The sequence below is a fragment of the Camponotus vicinus genome, unplaced genomic scaffold (genome assembly GCF_025532165.1).
Source record: "Camponotus vicinus isolate PSW18456_S1 unplaced genomic scaffold, iyCamVici1.0 SCAF_10, whole genome shotgun sequence".
NCBI classification, from domain to species: Eukaryota; Metazoa; Arthropoda; class Insecta; order Hymenoptera; family Formicidae; genus Camponotus; species Camponotus vicinus.
In genome coordinates, this window is record NW_028141946.1 from 13,195,318 (window position 1) to 13,212,673 (window position 17,356).

Sequence of the window (17,356 nt, forward strand, 5' to 3'; positions counted from 1 at the left end):
TGAACACGAATATGAAACTTAAAAATGGCGGTCGAACTCGTAAGTCAAAGAAAAATGCAAAAAAAGGTAAATTAAAGGTAAATAAAAAAAAGGTAAACAAATTTATATAGAAAAATTTATTTAAATTTATTTAAATTTACATAGAATTTAATACAATTTAATACAATTAAAAAATATCCCAAATGTATGTGTACACACACACACACGCGCGCGCTCGCGGGGGGTGCAAGGGGGGCTTTCGGCCCCCCTCCCGCAACCATCCCGTCGGTAGGGGACGCATTGCGAAGAGTTCAATCACAATGGATATATGCTGTAAGTTGTAAAGCGAGGTCCACCTTGCCTACCGACGGGGTGGTTGCGGGAGGGGGGCCGAAGGTCCCCCTTGCACCCCCCGCATATGTGTGTGTGTGTGTGTATGTGTGTACACATACATTTGTGATATTTTTTAATTGTATTAAATTGTATTAAATTCTATATAAATTTAAAAATAAATTTACTTTAATAACTTTTGAATAAAGAACGACCGCCGGCTAAAACCTTCAGAATATTAATTAGAGATATGACCTTGACAACATATGTCAATGACACATTTGTGCAAGGGTGGGCCCTTTTTATGCATAATTACCCACTTTTCTATATATGTATCAGGTTGACCGATTTGACTTAAAGATTCTATAATTTCTTGTGCAATTTTTGGAGTACATTCTCCAGGATTTGGTGTAAACACCCCATTGAGATGTTTAGCGAATACTTCAACTTTCTTGGCAGTGCTGCAAGCCCACGTATTATCATTTTTACGTATTGGTGATTGAAAAATTGTGGGTCGTTTAAGCTTTTTCGTCGCTTTCCAGAGGGAGTAATCCGTAGCGGCGTCCAATTTTTCTAGATAAATTTATACACTCTTGTTTCTTTCCTGACTTAAAAGTCGTTTGAACAGTGCTGTGCAGTGATGCGATTGAATTGTGTCTAGTCCGCTGCCAAGTTTTTCTAACTTATCGTTCCTCTGCTATCATTTCCTTTATAAATAAGGAATAATTATCTCTTTTGATACCAGGATTCGTTGGAGTGGAGTTCCAAGCTGCCTGTTGTAAATAATTATTAAAGTGTTCCACCACTTCAGTTATGTCATCATCTGTTTTTAATGATAGTTTAGTGTTAAGAGTAGTGGCTACACAATGTCGGAAGTAAGTCCAATTTGTTTTCTTACACTGTGAAGTCTGCAAGTTTTTCCGATCGGTACGATCATACTACTCAGTATAATTACCACCGGAAAGTAGTCGGACAACAATTCAAAGGAAGATTTACACTTAATGTGTGTATTAGCAATGGCCTTTAGTTACACAGAAGTTAATTAGGTCTGGAGATTTTCGCCTCAAGAAGGCCGTCAGAAGGCCAGTACATGGGTTCTCCAGTGGATATCACATTCAGCCCTAGTACCCGGGTTGCGAGTAGTAATTGGTGACTTTTAGCAGTAATTATTCTCGAGCCTCAGTATGTATGTTTGGCGTTGTAATCACCAATAAATCTTTGCCCTAGGGTTTTGAAAAAGGTTAGGTATTCTTCTCTTTTAATATTATGTTTGGGTGGAATCTAGTGTATGCTGATATACAATTTCCTATTCTATTTAAAACACTTGTCTTTTTTCCTATCTTTTTCAACATATAATCACAATGATCTTTAAATTGAAGCTTATCATCAATAATTATGTTTAAGTATTTCATTATCACTACTCGCTCTATCTCAGTTCCATCCAAGCATTTCAATACAATATTTCCTTTCACTTCTTTTCTTATACTCCTATCATATAGAAACTTCGTCTCTTTTGCATTTATTTTCAACTTATTCTATTCATCCATTCTTCTATATTAAATGCCATGTTCATTTTTGACTCTAGCTGCACACTACTTTCACCATCTACATATATTAATGTATCATCCGCAAACATTTTATACTACATCTTTCTGGACAAATTTTAATATCATTAATATAAACAATAAATAACAAGGTCCCAGTGCAGATCCTTGCGGCACTCCATATTCATATTAATTTAGACCATTTATCGTTGAAACGAACCTGCTGCATTCTATTGTTTAAATATGATTTTAACCATTCTAAGCCATCCCTCTAATTCCATACTGATATAATTTTTCTATTAATTTTTCTTTTTCTACTGTTTCGAAAGCTCACTTAAGATCCATAAAAATTACTCCAATTTTTTCCTCGCTAACTATTAATTTCCATTCGTCAACAGTTTGAATTACCGGTTCACACGAATACTGTTTTCTAAAACCTGATTGATGTTTCGTTATAATACTATTAGATTTCAGATACATTTCAATTTGCTTCTTTACCACTAATTCTAGCACTTTCTCATATACACATTGGTAGTATGTTAATAGGTCTATATTTACTTGTTTTTTAGTTTTTTCTATTTTTGGAATCAGTATTATTATTGATGTTTTCTAACTCTTTAGACAGCAACCTTCTCTCAAATAATTATTTATTACTTCAACAAATTCCTCTTTTATTAAGCACTGACTTTATATCGCTAGTTATTCCCTCTTCAGTCCCTTTCCTTTTTGGCAGTCTCATAATAATTTCCTTTAAATTCTCTACATTAATCATCTCAAAGTTTCCTATATTAATCTCTGTATTTGCAATAATATGAATAATTTTTCGGGTGCACTTCCGAAAAGTCCATACCTCCGATTGTTTTGAAATTTTGTATGCTATTGTATTTTGATGATTACGCTGATTACGAATATGACAATGAAAATTGGTGATAAGGTCATCTTCAAGGTCAAAATGAAGGAAAAATGGTTTTTATGTATATTTTTTTCATTATCTTAATAAATATTGATTCCAGTAGAAAAAGATCCAAATAAAAGTTGTACTTCTCTTAAAAACGTAACTTTCATGTTCTATACACTATTAATGTAAGAGCAGTACTTTACAAGAAAAACGCAAATTAACATTTTGAGTGTTCTATCGACTAAGATACTTGTTTCTACAATTTCACATGGGTTTACAATTTTCCACGCGAAGCGAGGTTTAATCCGAACCTATGTGTCTAGTTTTTAATAGTGCAGCCCCCCCCCACAGGGAGGCGGAACCCACTGCCCACGCATACTCTTTTTAATACGAAGTGGTTTCACATGGGTTTACAATTTTTCATTCAAAGCAAGGTTCAACTCAAATCTGTGTGTCTAATTTTTTGGAATTTTTTCTATTAGAATCAGTATTTATTAAGCTAATGAAAAAAATATACAGAAAAACCATTTTTCCTTCATTTTGACCTTGAAGATGACCTTGTCGTCAATTTTCATTGTCATATTTGTAATCAGTGCGTCAAAATACAATAATATATGAAATTTCAAAACAATCGGAGGTATGGGCTTTTCGGAAGTTTATCAATTTTTCTACTCGCGTCCCTAGACTTATCAATATTTATAAATTTTACTATGTTATTAATACTGTGTACATAATATACATATATTAAATGTATTAGTTACGTTACATCCGTTAAAATGTCTAATATCTTAAAATCTATATTATCTATATCTTTTATACCTTTTTTATACCTTTTAGTTCGCCTCTAATTAATTCTTTCAAGGTTTTCCACATTTTCACATAGTTTTCTTTTATTACTACCTATCATATTTTCATAATATTCCTTCTTCTTTTCCCTGATTAATTTAACTACCGCATTTCTTTCAGTTTTAAACTGCAGTCAATTCTGTTTCACATCGTCGTACCACTGCTTTATACGCTTCATCCCTTTTATTTGCTGCTTCTTTTATATCGTCTGAAAATCATTGTTTCCCTTCCTATACTTTTTTAAACTTCATACTTTTCTTGTATGCTTGTTTGTTGTATGCTTGAATTTTAAACATACAATTTACGCATCTCTTCTTGGTTTTCGTGCATTCAAATGCTTTATGCTTTCCAATACATTTGTGGCATGTTTCGTCTCGAGTACAATTTTTCGCAATATGAAAATAACCCCAGCATTTAAAACATCTTTTAACATTAATATGATTAAACACAGGACACTTTTTCCATCTTACATTGAGTTTTTCTTTGCTCAATATTAATTCATATGTTTTTTCATCTGTTTTAATTATTACAGAATCTTCTTCCTTTTCTCTTTTTCGAGATTGATTATCATCATTTTTCTTCTCTTTAATTAGTCTCTTCACAATTCTCATATGAAATCCTTCTGTTACGTCCAGGCCCGGAGAAGGATGGGTCGAAGGAAGGGCATAACACAGATATTTTCTCAAAGTCGCAATAGGAGGTAAGCAACTTGAGTCGAATGAACTTTAAGGCTCGAGAAACAGGCAAACGACTCTTTTTGAGTCGCTGTTACTTTGTCCTTCGAACGTTCGCTCAGTGGTTTCCTTTTCGGTAAGGAAATTTAATCCCTTTTACTCGGGGCGGAACCAAGTGCGAATCTTAACAACTAGGAATGAGAACGGGATAATTAATTAATAGAAAAATTTAATCACAAAATTTTACATTTATTCATGAAAATAACTGATTGAATTTAACATAAAAAATAATGATATAATTAAAAAATTTTATAATTAATAGCGCATTATCTGGTGTGATGAGAGTGTGTATACAGGGTGTAATTGAAAAAGCGCCCACGGAGCAAATAGCGTTATTCCTGATTAAAAATCGAGTCGAAAAGTCCTGAACCATTTTTTTCCATAATGCTTAATAAAGCGGTAATTATTGAGTAAAGTTGCACAAATCCGATTCGGCTGGATCAGGCACCGATCTTGCCTTCATCGACTGGATCAGCCACCGATCTTGCCATGGTTGGCTAGATCATCTTCCAATCTGGGAATCGAATTTGTGTTTGGATCTCTTGTCTTCGTGGGCGAGACATCTTACCATGAAAAGCTCGATAACTTCGAAACGGCTTACTTAAAGTTGGTAAAATTAGTGCTTTGAAAAGGTCTCGAGAAGGGCTACAAGAATATGCAATAAAAAGTGGAGGGTTCCATTTCAAAAATTCAAGGTGGCCTTGTCGTGACCTTGGCGACGCCATCCAAGGTCAAACACATGGCGCCAGTAAATAGACCTTTTTACACCCTACAACTTTTGTTTGAAACAATTTTTTGTAAAACTTCTATTTTTTGTGATATTTCGAAGTCCCGACTTTTTCGAACACTCCGTATGCCGTAGCGATGTAATGACACGTTTCCGACCCCAGGTTCATTTGCAAAAAATGAAAATTTTGAAAATTTGTCGATTGAATTTCCGAATACCCTGTATTTCGAAGTTTGTTTAATTTTTTTTTATTATAAGGTGGTGGCATAAAACAGAATAAGAATTTTTTTTTGTTTCCCACGTTATCCACTCCTTTGCACTATGTCAACACTTGACATTGCTTTTTGTGCTTTTAAATTACACTAATCTATATTTATAATCATCACTCATCTACAATTATCAAAAAATATTTTTATAACTTATAAATATTTATTGAAGATAAGTAATATAAACATTTTTTTTTTAATTTTAGTCAATGTATACTTAATAATATGCTTAATAAATACTTACCTTGAAAGGATGCAAGAATTATAATAATATTATATTCTTTCACAATTAAAACTATTCACATCACAGTGATAAACGTGCCTGTAATTTTTACAAACAAATTTAGTTGCTAAGCGGACGAAATATATGCCGAGCGCTCATTGACGTACACAGTAGAGGCGTGCAAATCTGCTCTCACTTCCGCTCGTTCCCGACAGCGAGGTAGATTTCTACCCCCACTCCATCTAATAGAGCATCGTTCCCGAACTTCTATTCTCGATAACAGCGCTCCCGATAATCTGAGTCTCGAGAATCCAGTCTCGCTGTCGGGAACGAGCGGGAGTGAGAGCAGATTTGCACGCCTCTAGTACACAGCCCATATGAAGTATCGTTAATATTATTTTATTACATATGTAATAATCCTAGTACATATATTTTTACTCCCGACTGCTGCCCCAACCTACGGTTGGCAAAAAAGACAGAGAGAGTATGCGTTTCACCGAGCTCGGATTGATTGTGACAGGTATTCTCGATAACTACAACGTAATTTGATATCATCTTTTGCACATCAATTTCTTATTAATCAAGGAAGGTATCAAGCATATAATTATCGTTATTTGTTTTATTAATAAAAAGCGGAAAAATAATATTATTTCGTCTATACGTCCTCTCATTGGCTGCGAATGAATCTAAGAAGCAAAATGATTCACCAATAAGATTCGTTCTAAGCAACCGTATAGGGAATTATCGTTAAGTGGAACGCAGCCGAAGTAGTGGCGGGAATAATAATTGACATAATCCTATATGTCAAATTATTGTTATTGATGATAATAAATTGTTGTCAGTAATTATTATTAAATTGTGAAGTTATAATTGTGAAGTTATTTATCGTGAAGTTATATTTATCAGAAAAAAAGTGTTACAAAATATGGATACATCTGAAGAAAATGTTCCTAAACAGGTAAGCTTTTCTCTCTTTCTATTATTAATAATAATTATTTTTATTTGCAGTACAGTTATAATAAATAATATAAGATAATGTGAAAGAAAATAATCTTCTGCGTACCCATATAATTATGATTATATAATATTTCTACAATCATTCTTGGCTACACAGCAAATATATAAACTTCTATGATTGCAGAAATATTATATAATCATAATTATGTGGCTTGCAGAAAATTATTCACTCTTACATTATGTTATGTTACTACGCAGTCCTAAAAACTTGTATATAGTCATAATTATGTGGCTCAAAGAAGATTATTCACTCTTACATTATGTTATGTTGCTACGCAGTTCTAAAAACTTGTATATAGTCATAATTATGTAACTATATAGAAGATTATTTTCTGTTACATTATATTATGTTGCTGCACAGCCCAAATAAATAATAACATAATGTGAGAAAGAATAATCTTCTGCATAGTCATAGTTATGAATATGCAGAATTTATAAATTTGAATTTAAATGTATTATTATTATATTTTATATTAAGTTTCTCTTCCTCTTTCTCTCTTGTAATTATATTATGTGTTAAAATGATTGCAGAAATATTTGGAAGGATATATTGGAGCTACATGATGTAAGTTGTATATATAATTATTATTTATTCTTTATGATTTTATTTTTCATTCTTTATTCTTTATTTTATTATTATATTTATTCTTTATTATTACTATTATTATTATTATATATAATATTTTCCGTGTGTGTAGTATGTTTATTTTATTATATTTATTATATTTATTCTTTATTATTATTATATATAATCCCATACAGCACAGAAGCTTGCATCAACATTGCTGCAATGTTACAACATTGCACATAGCAGTGTAATGCTGCAGAAATATTGCAGAGACATTATTTTGTAATATTACTTTGGCAATGTTGCAGCAACATTTTAACATAGCGAAAATGTATAACATGTGTTTCTTTACTTGCCGCTATGTGGCGACACTAAACTTAACTAACTCGTATTCAAATTTTCATCTAAAGTAGATATAAGGCCTACAAAGGACTAATGTAGTAATTATATTTTTTTGTCTTGTGTCAGTTAAATTTCTGATAAACTGACTTGATTTATTTAATATTCTGAATCCTAATAAGGGATCTAGATTATTAAACAAATAATTTGCTTAATAATCTAGATCCCTCGTTGGGATTCAGAATATTAAACAGATTTTTCTTCATTGAATCAGTAAATGGGAAATAATTCATTTATTGCACGTATTAAAATATTCTGGTACCGAGTGTATGTAAAATAATTGTATGTATATTATTGAGATAAATATTTAATAAGACACATTTGATAAAAAACACTAATAGATATTTTTTTTCAAAGGCGGTCAATGTTTTTTTTCCTATCTTTCTTAAACATTTCTTTATATTTTCAAAGTTTATTTATTAAATTTAAAACGGTCTGCATTTGCAATAGCAAAACGCGTTTTAATATTGCAAATACGTTGCACCGTAACATTACTACAATCTTACATTGTAATATTTCTGAGGGCGGACATTTCAACGTTGCTGCAAGCTTGCAGTAATGTTGCAGAAACATTTCGCAACTTCTATGCAATATTACAATGTTTCAATGTTAGGTCTATGCAACGTTTTTGCAATCTTTCGGTGCTGTATGGGATATTTTCTGTGTGTGTAGTATGTTTAATTATTATAAAATTTATGTATATTTTTGTAGGATGAAGAAGATAAGAATATAAGAAGAAAAAAGAAGAGTGCAGCATAGTTACCCCAGTGAGACACGAAATGTCGTTCCGACGTCGAATCGACGTCAATATGTGGGTTCGAAATGAAATCGAAATTGACGTCGACATCGATCTCTTTTTGTCTCTCATGTCGATTACCTGTCGACTGCGTAATCGACGTCTAGTCGACATCAAATCGATTTTTATTAAGTCAGACAAATATTGCAGGAAATAATAAAAAATTTAATATATATATAATTAGATAAAATCAATGTTTATTTTAAAACAATAAAAATATTATTTTTTCATTAGTCTTACATCATCTAACATCACAATTGGTTTTATCACTAATAATGGACTAAGGGGCTATTCTTTTATATATAAAGTTGTCGTTATTATATATCATTGCAGCTATTGCATAATACATAAAATATGGGGCTAAAAAAACAAATAGAAATGTAAATCGATTATTCGAGTGTTGAAAATTTCGAGTGTAAAAAAACTAAATATTTTAGGACCAAATAAGTGCTTCCAATTTCTCGACTTTTGTGTTTTGTCCAATAAAAAAGCAATATGTGCACAAGAATCGCAATTAATACGTGGAAAATTTAAAAATTAATCATGGAAATAAAATCATACACTCAGATATGAATCAGTTTATAATAATTGCACAAAAAGTGATCACATAGAGTGGCTTGTGCAATAAATAAAGAAATCATAAAAAAATTTTTATAAAAGAGTAACACGATAAAGCAATAAGATCTTATATAGCAAGCGTATATAGAAAGTTGTTCGTATTTGTTGCTCGTGTAAAACATCTCGTGTAAATAGTGCATGTAAATCTAAAAAAAAATCGGAAGTAAAAACGGCCCATTTTACATTTGCGCTGGGCGCCTTAAATAACTAATGGACATTACAATTATTTTGATCACTAATAGACAACCTATACCTATATCATAACCCTATATCACAATCAGCAAAAAATATCACATGTTACAGGTAACACTGGAAAAAACTTATTGTCTTGTTTTCTTAAGTACTGCTTTCTTTTAGAGAGCTCTTGCTCTTCCTCTTCCCAGTGTCAGATCCTTTCTCTTGCTTCCGCCAGGGAACATTTCGCAACCAGGACATCACAGAATCTTTGGCATCTGAGAGATCACTCTCAGGAAATCGCATTTGTATCACACCTGAAATATATGACATATAATTACATTTTCCGCTAATAAATACCAATACAGCTTACAGGCTATCCATTCAGTCCTTAATGACACAATTTAGGAAAGCAATGATCAAATCGAGTTGATATATTTACATCAAAGAATACGCATCAGCTTGATATTTCAAGACATGAATTATTCAAAATATATATATTAATTCCCAAATGGTTACACCCATATTGTATATATATACATAAACAGTGGAAGAAAATTGTAGATATACTTTACATTTCCAGTATATATATATTCTAATAGCAAGAAAAAGTCACTATTCAAATATTCAATAATCTTCAAAAACCTTTAAATGCATACCTTGAACCACCTCCCAAAGATGCAGATTTTGAAAGCCTTTTTTTCCACTTCCGTCAGTACCCTTAAAATTGTAGGAACAGGCCAGTACATTAGATATCAACTTTGCCATAACTTGAGCAGCTGCTTTTCCTTCAATTTTATTCAAGGAAAATGAAGCCAGATAATGAACCTAAAAATCAAACAATCACATCTACAGTTCGCTGACATAGGGATATAAAACAGTGCAAGTAGAATTAAGCATGTATAGAGTAAATACAAAAAATCAGAGGCATCATTTTCGGATATGTTTGTGTAGAGAGACTCCATATTACACGTGAAAAATCAATACAAAACATCCTTAAACTTACCATTGCTGACAAATTAGATTCGTCTTCCAAAAATCTCTCCATAGCTTTCAGATCATCCTCTGTATAAACAGGAAGAGCCGGTAGATCTGATGGACGAATAATTCTTTTCTCAGCTGGAAGAAGAGACCGGTTGAGTCGCGTCTGATTCATAATTGTGACATCAACTTTACTGCTCAATTCTTCCACTCGCACAAGTGTAGTTTTGCATAGAGATTTTATTTCTCTAATGCTCTTATTGATATCCGAAATTAAATAATATAATTAATTGAAATTATTATATTTCGGCTCTTGAAATTCAAAGATATATATAATCTGTGATTTTCGGTTTGAGAGTCAACGAGAGCGAAAATTTTAATTTTTCGCTAAGCTGTTAATATAATTAATATAAAAATATAAATAGGGCCAACAACTGACCATAATATAATTACCAAAGGAAAGACTCTCAGCATCATTATCATCTTGTGATATTTTCCGGTGACAATTATATTGCTGATGACGAAAGATTTCAGGATTTCTAGGACTCATCCTGTGCAACAATGGAGACCTCAAAGGTGTATAACAACTCGGCCGAACCACTTCTGTGTCTCTTGAGCTTGGGCTTTGCCGTTCAGAAGGGATTCCAAGGCTGGACTCAACTTCAGATTCATTAATCATATTTTCCTTCTCATCTCCCATACTATTAACATTGTTTTCGGACAGTGTGACATTCATTTGTTGCAAAGGGCTTTTGGCACATACATTCAGCTGAGGAACAGTTAATGTGCTCTTCTGCTTCTTAAGAGCATTTTCGAGACTCTCTTCTTTTAGGTTCTGAAAAACTTGCCGCTCAGTTTTTCGACTTTTAATTTTCTCTATTAAAGATGAAGCAGTTCCCGTGTTTTTATGTGCAACAGTCACAATAATTTTTCTGTTCCTGTCATTCTGATCTGGGCTTATGTTACTAGGACTTTTGTGTTGAAAGGACAACGATGGTGGTGCCGGTATATCTTGATCTATCTTCTTTGACTTGCCAAACTTTCTAATTTTCTTATGTTGAACCAATCTGAGTCGCTGTCATCAGACAGAGACTGTTTCTTTTTATTGTATTTTGGAACATCTGAATCCTCATCATCATCGGTATATATAATAGGTGGTCGTTTCTTCCTTTTACCCCGGCCCAATTCTCTTTCAGTCTCGTAGGAAGTTAGTCCTTCATCCACCAATCTCTTCAACATCTCTCTAGCTCTTTTTATAGTATCTGGATGCAAATAAAGTAATAATAATTAGACTAAAAGCATGACTCATATAGTTAACTTGCGCAATCAAACTTACCGAAGTACCTTATCACCTCAACATAGCACACTGGCCAATTTGGATCTGGGGAAGTTTCCTTCCTTATAAGTTTTCCAGCATCTACGGAAGAAGGAGGCCATTTTGTCGTACCCATCATGTCCTCGTTTAAGTCAACAATCCATTTGGCGAGGCCCACCTCATAAACTGTGTCGTCATTTGATTCTTTTTCTGTTTTGTTAATAAATTTGATGACAACGAACTAAAAACGATGCAAAGAAGATTATGTAGATATACAATGGCAGCAGGGAGGACGGTTGTTAGAAAAGAAAGGAGAAGGAAAATGGTGGATGAAAGATATAGAAAAAAAAAGAAAAGAATAGGGGAAGAAGGAAGGAAATGAGAGAGAAGAAAAGAATGAGAGAGAGAGAGAGAGAGAGAGAGAGAGAGAGATAAAAAGTTAGAAATAAAAGATAATGTGAGAAAATTATAATCTTTAAAAAAACAAGATATACATACATATATACATATAGCAGGGATTTGACAGAATACATGCAATACTTTGAATAGGGGCATTGTGTGCAACACACAGAAATGCATCACCATCTGACATTAGCCAACATTTTGACTCAACGTCTGTCAGAGCAAAACTTCTTCTAACATGTTCTTTCTCAGATACACGAACAATGCCTAGAATAGATGAGTTTAGAGGATATGTGTAGAAGTTCTCAACATTAAGGAACATATTTCCAATCAGAAAAATGCCATCTTCATTCTGAACAATGTTCCTCAATACAACAATGTCTCCACCAACAGTTCGTAAACACGAATCTTTCCTTCCTAGCTGGAAAAAAATTTTACCAACTGACAATCGTCTGAAGTGCGTACCAATCATGACTTCATTTGGATCTCTGTGCTCTTGAGAAAGAGTAACATGCTTATCATTAGAAGACAAATGAACAGTAACACGTGCAGACCTTTCAAGGTCTTTATAAGCTGCTTGCTGCAACGGTTGATACCCTGATCGGAGAACTGCCTTAAGGGATTTTAATCTATTTTCGAATTTAAAAGCACTGAAGTTTTCGAGCTGTCCATATACGGCACATTCAGCGGTCAGATGGCAGAGAGCATGGACATTATATACTACAAACTTCTGCCCGTAAATGTTGACAGAATGGCGTATAAAGAGTCGTAACAATTCATTAGCAGTTTCTAACATTGAACGAACCAGAACTAGACTAGAGAGAATATAAAGACCAGAATGCAATAAGAGAAAATGTTTATACACATTTTCATGAAGATATCTTTTGAATACAAAAATGCCATCATAGAGACACATTCGTCGAAGCTCAGTAGCCTTGTACAGATTCCATTCTATCAATGATCTTGGAGGCCTAGCAAAATCTTGTGGACATGTTTGAGATAAATCATTTTCAAGAATAGCAGATATTTCGCTGCATTAACTTCCAATTGCCAAGGCCCATTCCACAGGATCCATGCCTTAAGCAGTCTCTTCCAAACTCCTTGCCAAATCAAATGCATTGGATCAAGGCGGAACTGAGATATCATGTTAGTATTTCTCGACAAAATAGACACACCAGTATGATGAAGTCGCTGACTCATGTTACGAAAAGACTGATCCGTTCTCAGAGGTTCATCAAGTTGCACGTAAGTTCTTCTTCCATCAACATGTTGACCAACAACAGTACATTTTTCACATGATGCATAGCCCGAATGACCTATAGTGCATTTTACTAATGATCGAGCGGGTGCATCTAGTGTGTAATTTCGAACTTCAAACTGGTACGTTACCCCATTGTAAATGTATCCATTTTCTAGCAAATTTCCAACCTCATTAACGAAGTCATACAAGAATTCTGCCGAATTTTTAGGATCTTGCTTGCCCAAATATAAAGCAATAATGAATGGCTCATTTTCGGTACCAACAAGATAGCCCAAAATAGGCCAGAACTTCTTCTTCGAACTTTGAAATAAAGGTAAACCATTTATGTTCACATCAACCTTGATACAGTCATATCTTTGAAAATACTCTCTCAGATCCATAGCATTCAGATTAGTCAAAATACTTTTGTACCAAAACTTACACCCATCATCAAATTCAACTACATTAATATGAACAGGAGTGTGAAGTAGTGTCTTATAGTTTCTGGGCATTCGTGGAAAAACTACATGAAGTCTATTGAGAAGATCATTCAATTTTTTCATGGATAGATGTCCTGCCTCTAATGCCCACTCACGAACAGTTTCAATAATATATTCTTCTCTTTCAGTATCATTTTCAAATTCTACAACATTTCTCTCATTATTATCGACAAAATCTACACCAGGCCTATTATCATCATTTTCATCATTGGCACTTGATAATGAATCACTTCTATTATTATTTTCCTCTTCACTTGATGAAGCATCATTATTTGGTACAGATTCTTGTTCTAGATAACGCATTTCACATTCATCTATACTGTCGACATACGAGAGATTGCAATCAGAAGATTCACTATCCGCGTCACTTGTTATAGCATATCTTGTATTGACTTTGCTCATGATCTCATCAACTTTGAATCTTTTAGATACCTCTCTTTCAGCTCTTCGTCGTAGCCTCCGCTTGTAAGATTTCGAACTCATCTTAAAAAGTGGAAAATAAAGAAAAAGAGTGAAATTACTCAATAGTTCTAAAAAGTTAGTTAGAATATGTTAGTGAGATCACATTCATAAGACACTGAATACGTAACCTGCTAATACTAAACAAAAAATGTCTCAATCTAATTACAGTATATAGGAAATCTGTATATAGTAAAGAAAAATTTAATTTGTGGTTTAATTTCTCAGATTTCGATAAAAAAAGGCTTAAATACTATAATAATCAGAGACTTTATAAGCGCACCATAGTAGGTGAAATTGTAATAAGATTTTAATGGTAAAATTTTGTATAGAATCATATTTGTAAAAAACTTTTTATGTGTTAATAGATACATTATCCCGTTTAAATTTTTCTTATAAAACGACACTAAATCATTTAAAGGATGGAAAGAAGCAAATGTTAAATAGATTACAACAAATATTCAGTCAAGTTGATTATGTTTGTACTACAATATATATATGGAGTAACAATCAAAAAAGTTATGGAAGCAACATGCTATTATACAGATGAAAATTTAAATAGACGTTCTGTTATTAGGATGTAGAAGAATTTAATTTTCACATACACATCGAAAAATTGAATGTCTGCTTACTGAAATACACAAATCATTTAATGTACATAGTTAGGAGAAAATTAGTTGGCATTAACTGAAAATGCCAGCAATTTTGTAAAATCTTTCAGAGTGTATTCTATCACTGAAAATTAAAAACACACAAGATATTGATTTTATTAATGATGATGAATGGTGTACTATTTCAGTGCACAATATTTCTGACTTTCAAACTCTTGAATTTTCTAATGACAGAACGATGATATTATATGATTCATTTGCATCAGCATTTTCTTTGTGGGTAACAAAGAAAATGCTGAGGCATTAAATTTGATTGCCACCGTAGATGTTCAAGAAGCTTTTAAAACAGCTTATTAACAAATTTATAATTCAACGTTTGAAAAGTTAACTGCATTGTGGAACATCTGTCATAGATCAACAAATGCTTCAAATATGATAGAAAGTATTTGTAAATACAAATACTATCTTATTGTTCCATGTACAACTAGATGGAATTCTTTTTTATGAGTCTGTAAAAGAGAGGTAATTACATAAGTTTATTGAAAATATGCTCATCGCAAAAGCCTTTCAGACAGCATTCTAAAAGATTAATTTAATATGAAAATTAAAAACAGCAATGATACTGACAGATTGCCAGTGTTTTGATGATTATCAACAACAATAGGCTAAACGTTTATAAAAATAAATATATTAGATATCAAGAAATTATACTTTGAACTCACAAATCGATATAAAATTAAAATTATATATTTATGTATGAATACCAGTTCATCTAGGTTTTATGAAATGTTTAGATTTAGGAAATGAGATTACGAACTCTTGCCAAAGAAAGAGCTAACGAACAAGAAGATCCAACCATAGAAGTTCCAATCAACGATGTACGAACCATTTGCACAGAAACTTGGAAAAAACACAGAAAATTATATGCATGGAGAGTCAATTTAAAGAAATAGAATATTTTTCGCTTTTCTATAAAAGAAAGAGGAGGAAACCATAGTTCAATAAACTAATAAATGAAGAACATTACAGAGGAAATCAACATCAGTAAACAAAAATAAGCTCTCAATGCCGCCCTCAGTGTGGTGCCAGTGTGCTGCCGCTTAATTACTGATACTTAGGTTATGTTCCGAAACATCTTTTCCGAGGAAAATTTTGCTCGATGTCGGAACGTAACCCTAATCTAGAGATAATCCATAAATGTAACATAACTGAAAATACTTACTGGACGCTGATCGTCACTCGACATGGTTCTCGGAAAACTTAATTCCCGTCACTTCGCGTCAATGCTGAGATTCTTCCCAAGTTGTTGCTTAGGACCACTTGCTTGACCACTTGTTAAATTGCTTGTATATAACACACGTCCAACGCACTATCGCTATCAACGCAAAGAAATTGAACGGTCGCGTGAACTAGCATACACGTTCGCACACGTATACGCTTTCACAACAAGAAACGCCGATAGAAACGCAGACCGCGCCGTTACAACAATGTCCGCGGAAAATAATATTAATAGCGCCAGTAGCGCCACATCTAATCATCATCGATTATCGATGTCGATCGATATCGAATCGATGATTGTCTGCATACTCTCCACATCTAATCATCATCGGTTATCGATGTCGATCGATATCGAATCGATGATTGTCTGCATACTCTCTCATATAATGAGTCTCTTAATTGTAGACAAAATTTGCGGGTTTTGAACACAAATAACTTAGAAAAAAGCAACTCCTGATGTCAAAACAATTTGATCGAAATCGGCTGATTTTCGTAGTCAATTTCGATGTCGATGAGTTTTCGGTGAATCGACGTTGAATCGACATCGAGTCGACATCAGCCTTCTCACTGGGTACGCTATATATATATATTGGCAGCATGGATGCGCCGCACTCAATGTGCATACTGGCAGCATGGTTGCGCCGCACTCAATGTGTACTGGCAGTATAGTTGCGCCTTATTGTATATGAAGACAGAAGAACAGGAATCAACTGAATTAATCAATTGGCCATTAACGAATTTAATAAATAATCAATATACCAAGAATAGTCACAATCTTAGAATAAAGATTGAAATACGGATTTAAAAAAAAAACAATTGTATTAGGTGCGGAAAACAGCAGCATATTCAACAAATTAACATCAAGTGACAAGATGACGATTGAGTAATTATTCTGTTGAATGCAGCCATCAGCTCTAAGACATGCAGTTATCAGCTCTAAAACATGACACATGTTTAAAGTTTTTATACATAGAATGTGTAATAACGCGTACTTTTGATTCATATAATTTTTAAAAGAATGCAATAAAAAATGTTTTTAAAAAAAAATACTCTCGACTGCTGCCAACAAAAAGTATACATTTAAATAATTACAAAATAAAAAAGTAATTAATAAATTAAAAAAAAATAATAAAGATTAATTAAAAGTAATTAATAAATTAAATAAAAAATAAGTATAAAATAAGAAAACAAAAATAAATGACAAAATAAAAACCTAAAATAAAAAAAATTAATTAAATAAATTAAGTAAAAAAATAAAAAACTAAAAGTAAATAAAAAAATAAAACAAAAATATTAAGTAATAAAAAACAAATATTTCACAAATATTTAATATTTAATAATAAAAGCATAAGCTTAGAAGTTTGAAATAATATTTAGTTGTAAATATTAATACAATTAACTTCATACTATTATTATTAAATATTACATTTAAAAAATTATACACATATGAG

At 32.6% G+C, this 17,356-nt stretch overlaps 1 pseudogene across 1 annotated transcript; it reads right to left on the minus strand.

Moving 5' to 3' along the window:
• Positions 1 to 8,506: 8,506 nt before the first annotated feature.
• Positions 8,507 to 16,541, minus strand: LOC145960492 (uncharacterized; annotated as a pseudogene). Its single transcript, XR_014435381.1, has 6 exons — positions 15,850 to 16,541; positions 11,437 to 11,656; positions 10,555 to 11,362; positions 10,126 to 10,368; positions 9,779 to 9,947; positions 8,507 to 9,436 (listed from the first exon to the last, which is right to left on the minus strand). The product of XR_014435381.1 is annotated as an uncharacterized LOC145960492 (transcript).
• Between the last annotated feature and the right edge of the window lie 815 nt (positions 16,542 to 17,356).